Source organism: Balearica regulorum, chromosome 1 (assembly GCF_011004875.1).
Source record: "Balearica regulorum gibbericeps isolate bBalReg1 chromosome 1, bBalReg1.pri, whole genome shotgun sequence".
Classification (NCBI taxonomy): Eukaryota; Metazoa; Chordata; class Aves; order Gruiformes; family Gruidae; genus Balearica; species Balearica regulorum.
The window spans coordinates 11,524,867-11,535,514 of NC_046184.1; the positions used below are offsets into that span (position 1 = coordinate 11,524,867).

A 10,648-nucleotide genomic window follows, 5' to 3' on the forward strand; every position below is an offset into this window, starting at 1 on the left:
TGGCTGGGCAGGGCAGGGCTGTGGCAGGGATGGAGGCACGTCCTATGGCCTCGCCAGGGAAGGGACTGATGGCCTCAGGGGCTGGAATGGGGCCCTGGGCCATGGGCAGGGCGGGAGGAGCCCCGGAGGCAGGCAGGGACATTAGGGCCCATATCTGCACTCAGGACCTGGCAGAGTTTCCTCAGTGCTGAACACTTAAGCAAAGCAATCAGAAGCCTGTTTTTCCCATGGTCCTTTAAAATCAATGGAAAAAAGCCTCCATAAACAACAGTTCAAATTCCCTAAGATCTAAATTGAGTCTGAAAATACTGGTCTCTCCACTGACGAGTAGGAGGTCTTTGGGCAGTGCCTGCCCAAAGTGTGTTGTGAAGTTATATGCTGAATTTGGGAGGGCTGGTAAGCATCATTTCAGACCTTTAAGAAAACTGACTCATGAAATGTAGCAAGAAATAATAAAAAATTTGTCAAGTTGAAGATTGCCTTTTATAGCTAGAGGCTATACAATGCAGTATTTAAAAGAAGAAAAATCAGATCTTGGGTGGCTGAGGAACAATTACTTAACATTTGTAATATGGAACACCTGGAGGAAAGAGTGATTGAAGATTTAACAATAAACAGAAAATGACAAAATGCACAATGAGTTTATCAAAGTTAATCATACCATGCCAACAGGAACCTTTCGATATCACTGTTTTCTAGACAATGCATATATCCAAATAGCATTTGATATTATGTCACATAGAAAACTATTAATTTTACTACAATTAATTAAATTATGAATTTGCAAAGGCGAGATAACAATAGATTGTGATGAAGGTAACTATCAGGTTAGAGACAGTGCAAGTCTTTGGAGTTAATGTTGTTTAGTATTTCTAATTAGTGCCTACAGAATAAAAAGTAGACCTGTTTCCATAGAACTTGTGAATGACAGCAGGTTAGGAGATGCTGGGTATCACGTTATACTACATAGCTACTAAAAGTCCCAGTTCTTGAATTGTTTGCACTGACGACCTTCCTGGAGCATATCACAGTTCCCTTCTGGTCCAGATATCTGTCTTCTGTAAATTGAAGCTTGGCAGAGGGGATGCTGCTGTGTGCCTGGATCTTGCCTTGAGATAGTGTTAGGAGAACTCTTAACATCAAGCAGGTTAAATACAAACATTCTCCATGTAAGAATGATGACTTAGAGGACTGAAGTGCTAGGAATAAAATGAAATTCCACAGTACAATGTGCCCAGACTTACACGTGGATCTCATAACAGAGAATTATCCTATAGTTCATCACTCATAAATGCAGAAGCAGAGAAAGATCAGGTACCTAAATTTAGGCTCTATGAACACTGCTTGAAAGAATGCAGTCCATTTGTCCTGAAAATGCATCTCTATTAATAACAGGAAGGCAGAAAAGTATTTTAAGATAGGCTGCATTTCACACACAAGAAATTGGCCATAAGTACCCTTAGCATAAAAACAAAACACTAAAAATATAAAGATTTCTAAGCATCAGAGCAATAAAGTTCTGGAAAGCCTTTCCAATGGGAAAACCATAAGGTGAAGATTTGTTTATTTATCTATCTATTTCATATAATCATATAACTGTTTTAGTTGGAAAAGAAGTTTAAGATCATCCAGTCCAACCATTAACCTAGCACTGCCAAGCACACCACTGAACCATGTCCCTAAGCACCACATCTACATGTGGTTTAAATACCTCCATGGATGGTGACTCAACCACTTCCCTAGGCAACCTGTTGCAATGCTTGACAACCATTTTGGTAAAAGGATTTTCTTTATATATTTTTATATTTTTTATATATTTTTAATATTTTCATTTCTTCAGCATGCCTATATTGAAAGATATTCAGATATGACTTCCTAAGAACTTTAAGAAGGCAGACTTTCTGTAAATTCCTGTAGTGATGAAATTCATAGTGGCGTGCTTCCTTCAACCACTTTTTCTCTACATTGAAATGGGTGCTCCCAGGATATGACAAAGGAAACCTCTTATTTCTTCATTGTGCAGGTCATTACTCTGAAGAGAATGATGTCCTTTGCATTGCCATTCTCTACTATGTTTTTTGATATGAAAAAATCATGTAAAGGTAGATTATCTGAAGATGAAAACTACATTGTTTCACTCTTTAGAAAGAAGAAACCCATAGCAGATATATATATAGGTAGATTGTTTAGTATTTATGCATGATACATCCTGGTGACACTCATATGAGTCTTTTAATCTACTTGCAGTACTAAGCAGTATTAATGGAAATGAAAATAATTATGCATTTAATCTACTATCTGTGGTAGCAGTAAAATGGTAACAGGATGAAAGAATTCAAATGCAAAATGCCTAAAAAATGCAAAGGCTTTACAATAACAAGTCCTGTTATTCAAAACTAAAACCTGACTTTCTTACAAGTGCAGCTGTGAGGCAATAGCTGAGTAACTCAACATCTGATTAGCCCTAATACTGATAATGTATATTTGAGAGCCACATTCTGCATTTCAGTTTTACTTTCTGCTTCCTCTCCTTCTGAGAAAGATGTATTAGACTTACCTATAGTAGGCACATTGTCCCATCATGAGCTAGCACAGCTTTTCTGCGCCATGTGTTGATGAGTGGCATTTAGATCTCATCTCTTCCTCCCCCCGCCCTTCTTTTTACAGTATTGGCAGGTTACAGTGAATGGTTATAACAGTCTCACAGGTTGTGTCTAACCTGATCTGTGGGCATGAATGCAATGTGAGTAAAAATCGTGATTGCTGGTAATTCAGGTTAGGGAGAAGGGCTGGACAGTTGCTTTGATCTGATCCAGCTTCCTATGTGTTATTGTCTGCAAATCAGGAGCTGAGGGAAAAAGGGAATATGATTTGTACCTGTCATAGAATGAATGCTAATTGAACTGAAGGAAGCAAATGCTTCACTATTTGGGAAGCATCTAGTTTTATGAATTGTCTGTGAGTCATACTTTCCCTGTGAGTTTTCTCCTCCACTTATTCAAAAATGCATGAAGAACATTGTGTTTATTTCTAATTTCTAAAATATTTATATGGTATGAATTTGAAAAGTAAGAAAACTTTTTAAGAGTAAATGTTAATGTCTTTAAAAAATATATTGTAATGTGTTTATTGTGTAACATACAATAAACCAAACTTTTGTGAGAATTTTTTTAAGTAAAGTTTGATGTTTACAAAGAAACTCAATTCAAGATTCAGATACCTAAATTTAGTTGTCTGTGATATAGATGTCTGTGTATGAGCTAGATGTGTAAGATCCTGGAAGTCTGAATTTACATCACTCAAATGCATACACTAAATTTGGTTAGCTGACTTTTTTTTTTTTTTTTTTTTTTTTACTCTATTGTCTATACTGCCAAAGGACTTGATTCAATTGCATACACAGAGGTGACTAATGCAATCTGAGTTGCTGAGGAGTGTCTGAGACCGTTGCAAAGGATTAGAAGATATCACAAAAGATTTATGGGTAAAGATTTATCCATACTCTAATGTATCAGCAGTGGGAGGGCAGGTATGTTACCCTGGAGAATCTCAACCAACGTTGATACCTTCTTGTATTTAGAAACATTATGCAATTCGGCCCTTGCATTTGCAGAGAATATAATAAGTTTATTCTCATGTAGATACTTGCAAGTAGACACATAAATTCATGTGTCTAAATGTCATGCCTACATCTGGATTGGAATCCTACTCCACCCAGCTGGAAAGCAGCTTTGCAGCAAAAGACCTGAGTGTCCTGCTGGACACCTAGATGAACATGAGCCAGGAATGAGCTCTTGCAACAAAAAAGGCAAATGGTATCCTGGGCTGCATTAGGAAGAGTGTTGCCAGCAGGTTAAGGGCGGTGATCCTTCCCTTCTACTCAGCACTGGTGAGTCCACACCTAGAGTACTGTGTCCAGTTCTGGGTTCCTCAGTACAAGAGAGACATGGACATACTGGAGAGAGTCCAACAAAGGGCCACAAAGATGATTAAAGGACTGGAGAATCTCTCATATAAGGAAAGGGTGAGATAGCTGGGACTGTTTAGTCTGGAGAAGGGTAGGCTCAGGGGAGATCTTATCAATCTATGTAAATACGAGGAAGAAGACAACAGAGCCAGGCTCTTTTCAGTGCTGCCCTGTGGCAGGAAAAGAGGCAATTGACAGGAAAAGAGGCAACAGACACAAACTGAAGCACAGAAGGCTCTGTCTGAACTTAAGGAAACATTTTTTTAACTGTCAGGGTCACTAAACACTGGCATAGGTTGCCCAGGGAGGTTGTGGAGTCTTCATCCTTGGAGATATTTAAAAGCCATCTGGACATAGTCCTGGGCAATCTGATCTAGGTGGCCCTGCTTGAGCAGGTGGGTTGGACCAGATGACCTCTGGAGGTCCCTTTCAACCTCAACCATACGGTGTGATTCTGTGATTCTGTAAAAATGACAATTTTCAGTCTCATAATCTCTTTGGCATAGTTTCTTCCTTTACAGAATAGTAGCCAGAAGAACCAACTAAAATTTTTGAAGCCACAATAAAGTTTATAAAGGAGACGGAAAATCCTCTCTAAATAACATTACTATTGCAAGCAGAGTATTCAAAATACATGAACTCACAATGTTATATGCTGTGTATTTAAAATTAATGCTTTGGGGTTTTTCTTGAGAATATGGGTTTCAGAACTCCAGGTGACTAATCTTACTTTTCATTTAAAAGCACTAATTCAGATTTTTAAAAATAAGTACCTTCTAGAATTTATATCGAATAGACTAAAAGTAAGCCAATTAAACCCTCCTCCCCTAAAAAAGGCCTCAAACCCCACCTTAAACATTTTCAAGCCATATGACTTCCATTCACAGTCAAGTACTGTTTTAATAATAAATATTTCACAATTTTACCTGATATATTTCTCTTCTGAAGAAAACAATTGTCAGGGAAATGTCTGAGGCAGAGTATAAGAAGATAGGGATTACTTTTCTGAAAATAAAACAAGTCTTTAAATTCAAAGTTAGGCTTTCTAGATTTCTTCAAGAACTACAGTTCCACCTTGACTAGGCAAATTTAGGGACTTTGATGGAGGAGATAAATGATGTGGTGCCATGAATTAAGTGACTATAAGGAACACATATAAAAAATGATCCCTTAATCACTAGTAAGTGGTTCCAATCAAGAAGAGAAGGCTGAGAGAAACAAAAATGTAATTAAGAAAATAGTAATAGGAAACGACAGGGAAAAATATCCTCTTACAACCAACAAAAATTACAAACACAGAGTGTCAGATTTCCTTTTAAATTTAAGCCTCCATAAAATGTTGTTGTATGTAAGGTTAAAAATTAGTCTTCAGATTTAAATCTGGTTGAAGAGTGAAAGATAAAGGAATATATACAAGCACTTAAATCATGAAGTTAGACCTCTAAGCAAAACTAAATAGGCATCTACCTTGACTTTTAAATATTCTTGACAAATATTTACATTAAAATGAAATATAGTTAATTTTATCCTCTTACCTTGTCTTTCTTGTAAAAAGCACCAGAAAGAAAATGAACGGATTACTGACCTAACTATGTAAGTATCCACATAGCAGCCATTTTCTCAGACTTTGCCTTGCTCAAACTAGAACTGGTAAGCCTTCTTCTACACTGCCTTCCAACGGACCATCTGGACTCGTTTGTCTTCCTTTTTTCTCCCTCCTCTAATTTTTATGGTCTTACTCCAGAGACAATTTGGCAGTAAATATCTTATTTCTTTTTCACCCAGTCTGTGCCTTCCCCACTTCAGATACTCCCAGCACACCTGTGAAAATAAAAGAATGTGCCATTATTGAATTTTATAAAGGAAGAGCTGAACTCTGTAAGTCATCTGAAGTTGGTAAGAAAAGTTGCGCATCAAACTAATATTATCACAAGGCAAAATATGAGAAAGATATACAAATCAGACCAGTTGCTGTTTTCAAATGTTGTTACATCATAAGCTGCAGTGAAATGACTAGATTTATAGTCTATGGAATGGAATGGAATGGAATGGAATGGAATGGAATGGAGTAGAATAGAATAGAATAGAATAGAATAGAATAGAATAGAATAGAATAGAATAGAATAGAATATTTCAGTTGGAAGGGACCTACAATGATCATCTAGTCCAACTGCCTGACCACTTCAGGGCTGACCAAAAGTTAACTGAGAAACTGTCTCTATGTGAGTCCAATCTCTGCAAAGGATATCTCTCTATATATGTTTATATAAGTTACATAGGCAAGACATAGCATAAATCTGTGTTGTTGAGGACACTCAAGAGCAGAGTCCGGAGACAAGACACGCACAGCCCATTGGTTTGAAGTCATGGTTTCAGACGTGGCTGGAAGGTGTCTCAGTGTAGAACTCAACGCCTCCTGCCTCAGGAAGCCCCACAAATTAACACGCTGCTGGACATGTCCAGGCAGGCCTTCCATGGGGCAGCTTTGTGCATGGTAGGAAATACGACATGCCTTTCCCATGGAAAGGAAGGACTATTTAAGAAAGGTACAAACATCGCTTTAGACTCAAAAAGCAATTTAGGGTTTCAAACGAAAGAAAAAGCTGTAGGCAGTGAAACAGCATGGACCTCACCTCACATATACACTCTAAGTTGTTAAAGGTGGGGTTTTTAATAGCCCTTCCAACCGTTCATAATAAATCAGTTGGCAGATTTTACCCCAGATACATTGAGGCAGAAACAGGTTAGCGCTGGGTGGCAATGATAACATCATAAACCAAAAAGAAACCTTTCCGGAATGGCCCTCTGTGCAAGCCCTGGATTATCACACATTCCTGAAAACGTCAATGGTAATTTGCTATGACTACAAGGAATTGTGTTGCCATTTATTGCATGTTTCAGCAATGGTAACAACTCAGAGCCTATATTTTATATATTTGTTATCTCCTGCCTTGTAGGTTACTCTCAAAGAAAGAAATGGCATATAGTAAGAGACTGTGCATTATCAGTGGTGACAATAGCAAATAAAAACTGCAAGGTGCTATGATGTATTTACCTCTGACTGCAAGATCCTCTGTTTGGATTTAACAAATCAGCTTCTCAGAAATTTGCTCATCTGAACAGCAGCTGGTTGCCATATGGATCAAAACTGCATTTGGAAAATGGAATCATTTCCTCATGCCCATCTGATTTTCATGTACAGTCATATATCTGAATGTATAAGGGAGGAGGTTGCTGGTCTACTGAGGGTGGTTCAGCTGAGAAGTGTTCATTTTGAATGCCAGTTTTCTTTTGCCTTTTTTTTTTTTTCTTTTGCCCAGAAGGTTCTTGTCTTGCAGAAAACTTAAAACAAAACAAAGCAAAAAGCCTGAAACCCAAAACTTAATAAAGTAATCTGAGAAAAACAAAAGGCAGTGGAAAAGTCAGGGAGCAATATTTTTTAATCTTAACAAAATAAGCCAAATAAAATATTCTGGATGAAATTCTGGCTCCAAGGAAGTATGAAACACCGTATCTCTTGTATCTTCTAAATATTTGATTGCTATCAATAAAATCAATAATTTAATTACAGACTAAAGGAAGATGATGATGGACAGTTATAATATTAGCAAGAAACATTAATAATAGTAATACTTTAAAATGTTGACAAGGAAGTTCTTAATTTACCTAATTATAGTTTAAGTCTATTAAACAGGATTATGCAAATATATAAAAAAATACCCTTTCCCTGTATGGGTTATAATCCTATGAGCACATTTTTTTTTTTTTTTAATTATAGACTTCTAGCACTGCTCATGCAAAGCTGTCACAGCAGATTTCATGCTTTTAATGAATGAACAGAGCCTCACAACACCTTCTGGATATGATGGGTAAGAATTGTTGCAACCAGTAACTAAAGTGAGTGAGATTAAGAAATTTATTCATGGACGTAATGCATATCCAGATTTACATATTATGTTCACATGTTCCCATATGGATTCGTACACTAACAACATAAATCACAGAACATCAGAGAGATAAGAAATACATAAAAATTAGGTAATGTATAATTGTGGATTCATTTCTAACTTTAGTGGGCTGTCCTCATGACCAGAACACTGGTTTCATTGACCTCTTGAGCTCTTGACTCATGACATTTAATCGGAACCATAGCTATACAGGAAATTGCTTTTTATTATCATAAGAATTATTTCTAAATTTTTTTTTTTTTACTTTTGTAGGTTTTTCCTGTCTTTGATGAAATGTCAAAATCTGATATTTTGGGCAAGCAATATTAAAAATATATTGAACTGCAGCAGTTAAAATGTTTCATACTATTTTAATTCTATTCTATTTTATAGTACTTTCTGTTACACATTAATTCTGATTTTAATTTGAAATATCTAAAAACTTCTTTACCTGGAAAATGTAATTTTAAATTCTTATATCTGTCAAAAAGTTCAGATTGTTTTGTAACTTCAGAGCTCCTTAAAAACAGAATAAAGACATTTGTAGAACATACTGTTTCTTCAGTTTTGGTTTTGATTGCATTCCAATTTTAAAACATCTGGCCTGCAAATTCCCAGTCAGTTTTAATTAAAGAAGTTCAGGATTCTGTAAGTAGTTTGATATAACTTCTATATACACTATGTATATTAGCAATAGAGTTAATTTCTTCATTGGTTATGTTCTGGAAGTTTAATGCATTGAAAAATAGCATTCTCAATACAAGAAAGACATGAGCTGTTGGAGAGACTCCAGAGGAGGCCACGAAGATGATCATAGGGCTGGACCACCTCTCCTGTGAGGACAGGTTGAGAGAGTTGGGGTTGTTCAGCCTGGAGAAGAGAAGGCTCCGGGGAGACCTTAGAGCAGCCTTCCAGTACCTGAAGGGGCCTACAGGAAAGCTGGAGAGGGACTGTTTACAAGGGCATGGGGTGATAGGACAAGGGGTAATGGGTTTAAACTAAAAGAGGGTCGATTTAGATTAGATGTTAGAAAGAAATTCTTCCCTGTGAGGGTGGTGAGGCACTGGCACAGGTTGCCCAGAGAAGCTGTGGATGCCCCCTCCCTGGAAGTGTTCAAGGCCAGGTTGGATGGGGCTTTGGACAACCTGGTCTAGTGGAGGGTGTCCCTGCCCATGGCAGGCGGGTTGGAACTAGATGATCTTTAAGGTCCCTTCTGACCCAAACCATTCTATGGTTCTGTGATTCTATGTCAGTAAAGATATATTGAACCTGGATACTAAATCAAGAAGTGAATTGGAAAAGCTTAAGTATGGGGATTAATTCATGTTTTTCTCCTGAATTAAATTCTTGATTCACGGTTTCTTTTCAGTGTGAGGGAATTAGAACCCTTAGATGAGACCATGGATATTTAAAACAAATATTGAAATAATCCAGCTTTTGCTGTGGTGGTCATAGAAGAACACTCAGGAAACGTGAGTTAACGGATCATTGTTCCCCAAAATTGTTACTGACAATTTCAGACTTAAGAAACCTTCATTTCAGCTTCCTGAGTTGCAGGCTGGACTCAAGCCTGAGTGCTGTACTGAGTCATAGTATTATCTGTCTTTCAAACCAAAATCTGAAGTCTGGGGTAAATTTTCTACAAACCCCTGAGGATTCCGTATTACATCATAAACTTATGGACCTGGCAGTTTCATATGAGTCCGCTGATTTCAGAATGGTTTTCTAATTCATTAGAACACTTCTGGTGCACCAGAACAACATAATTTCTGCCCTTTACCTGATTTTTGCCTTACTGGATGTATTTTCATAATTCTTAGCATTATTTTCCTATGCTCCTCATCTGTTAATTTAATTATCTTCTTGCAATCAAAATCAATGAGTAAATTTCAACTCCAAGGAGTTATGTTGAAGACACTCACAAAGGTAGGCATCTGACCAAGAGGAAGTAGATACTTCCAGGATACTTTGGGGGCAACCTGAAAGGTGCCTAGGAAGTTTATTTTATCCAGTCAGATTAATTGTGCCCCCAAATGCCTATTTATTTCAAAGTGCTACGATGAAAGCTATGTTATTACCTCAGACAGAATTACCAAAACCATAGATATCTAGCATTATATGAAATTAATACCACCAAAAATTAATAGTTAAGTGGAAGTGAGAGACATACACATTTCCATAGAGTCATTATATGTTTTATTAAGTTAGTTTGTGACCTGTCAATATGTGTGGACCATGTTACATGTGCTTTTCAGAGTTCACCACTGAACCCACTGCCTGCAGCCCAGCTGGTTGTCGTGGCATGTGGCAGGTAGCTGAAGGCAGCACAGGGACCAACAGGTGTATTCTCAGGAGGAGGTATGTGCACCCAGGAAGCTGGGCTTTGGTAAGGCTGGAGGACTACAAGACAGAAATATGGATTAAATATAGGATATAACAGGGCAGAAATACAGTGTGAGTCAAGTAGAAATATATGTTTTCCCTTCTATTTATCACAGGATCGTAGGTGTCAATGATCTGCCTCCCTTCTTGTAATATTTTTACAGACTTTCTGGACTCTAGAATATATCTGAAAGTTTTCTTATGTTCCTTATTTTCACTTTTTGTTCCCTGGTGTGTACATAAAAATGCCTTTTAAAATGGATTTGTGGGTAGGCAACCTTCCATTTCAAACACAGATGGTACATCTGCATTTATTATTTAGACATGCTAAGTGGAAAAATTTTACAATGTA

General features: G+C 37.3%; 1 long non-coding RNA gene across 2 annotated transcripts; it reads right to left on the reverse strand.

The window, feature by feature from the left end:
* Positions 1–986: 986 nt before the first annotated feature.
* On the reverse strand, positions 987–7,305 carry LOC142600032 (uncharacterized). 2 transcript variants are annotated; one of them, XR_012833497.1, is made up of 3 exons: positions 7,023–7,305; positions 5,553–5,788; positions 987–1,199 (listed from the first exon to the last, which is right to left on the reverse strand). It is a non-coding gene; the product is annotated as an uncharacterized LOC142600032 (long non-coding RNA). The 2 variants fall into 2 exon arrangements; XR_012833498.1 differs by lacking the exon at positions 987–1,199 and adding an exon at positions 4,892–4,937.
* Positions 7,306–10,648: the final 3,343 nt, after the last annotated feature.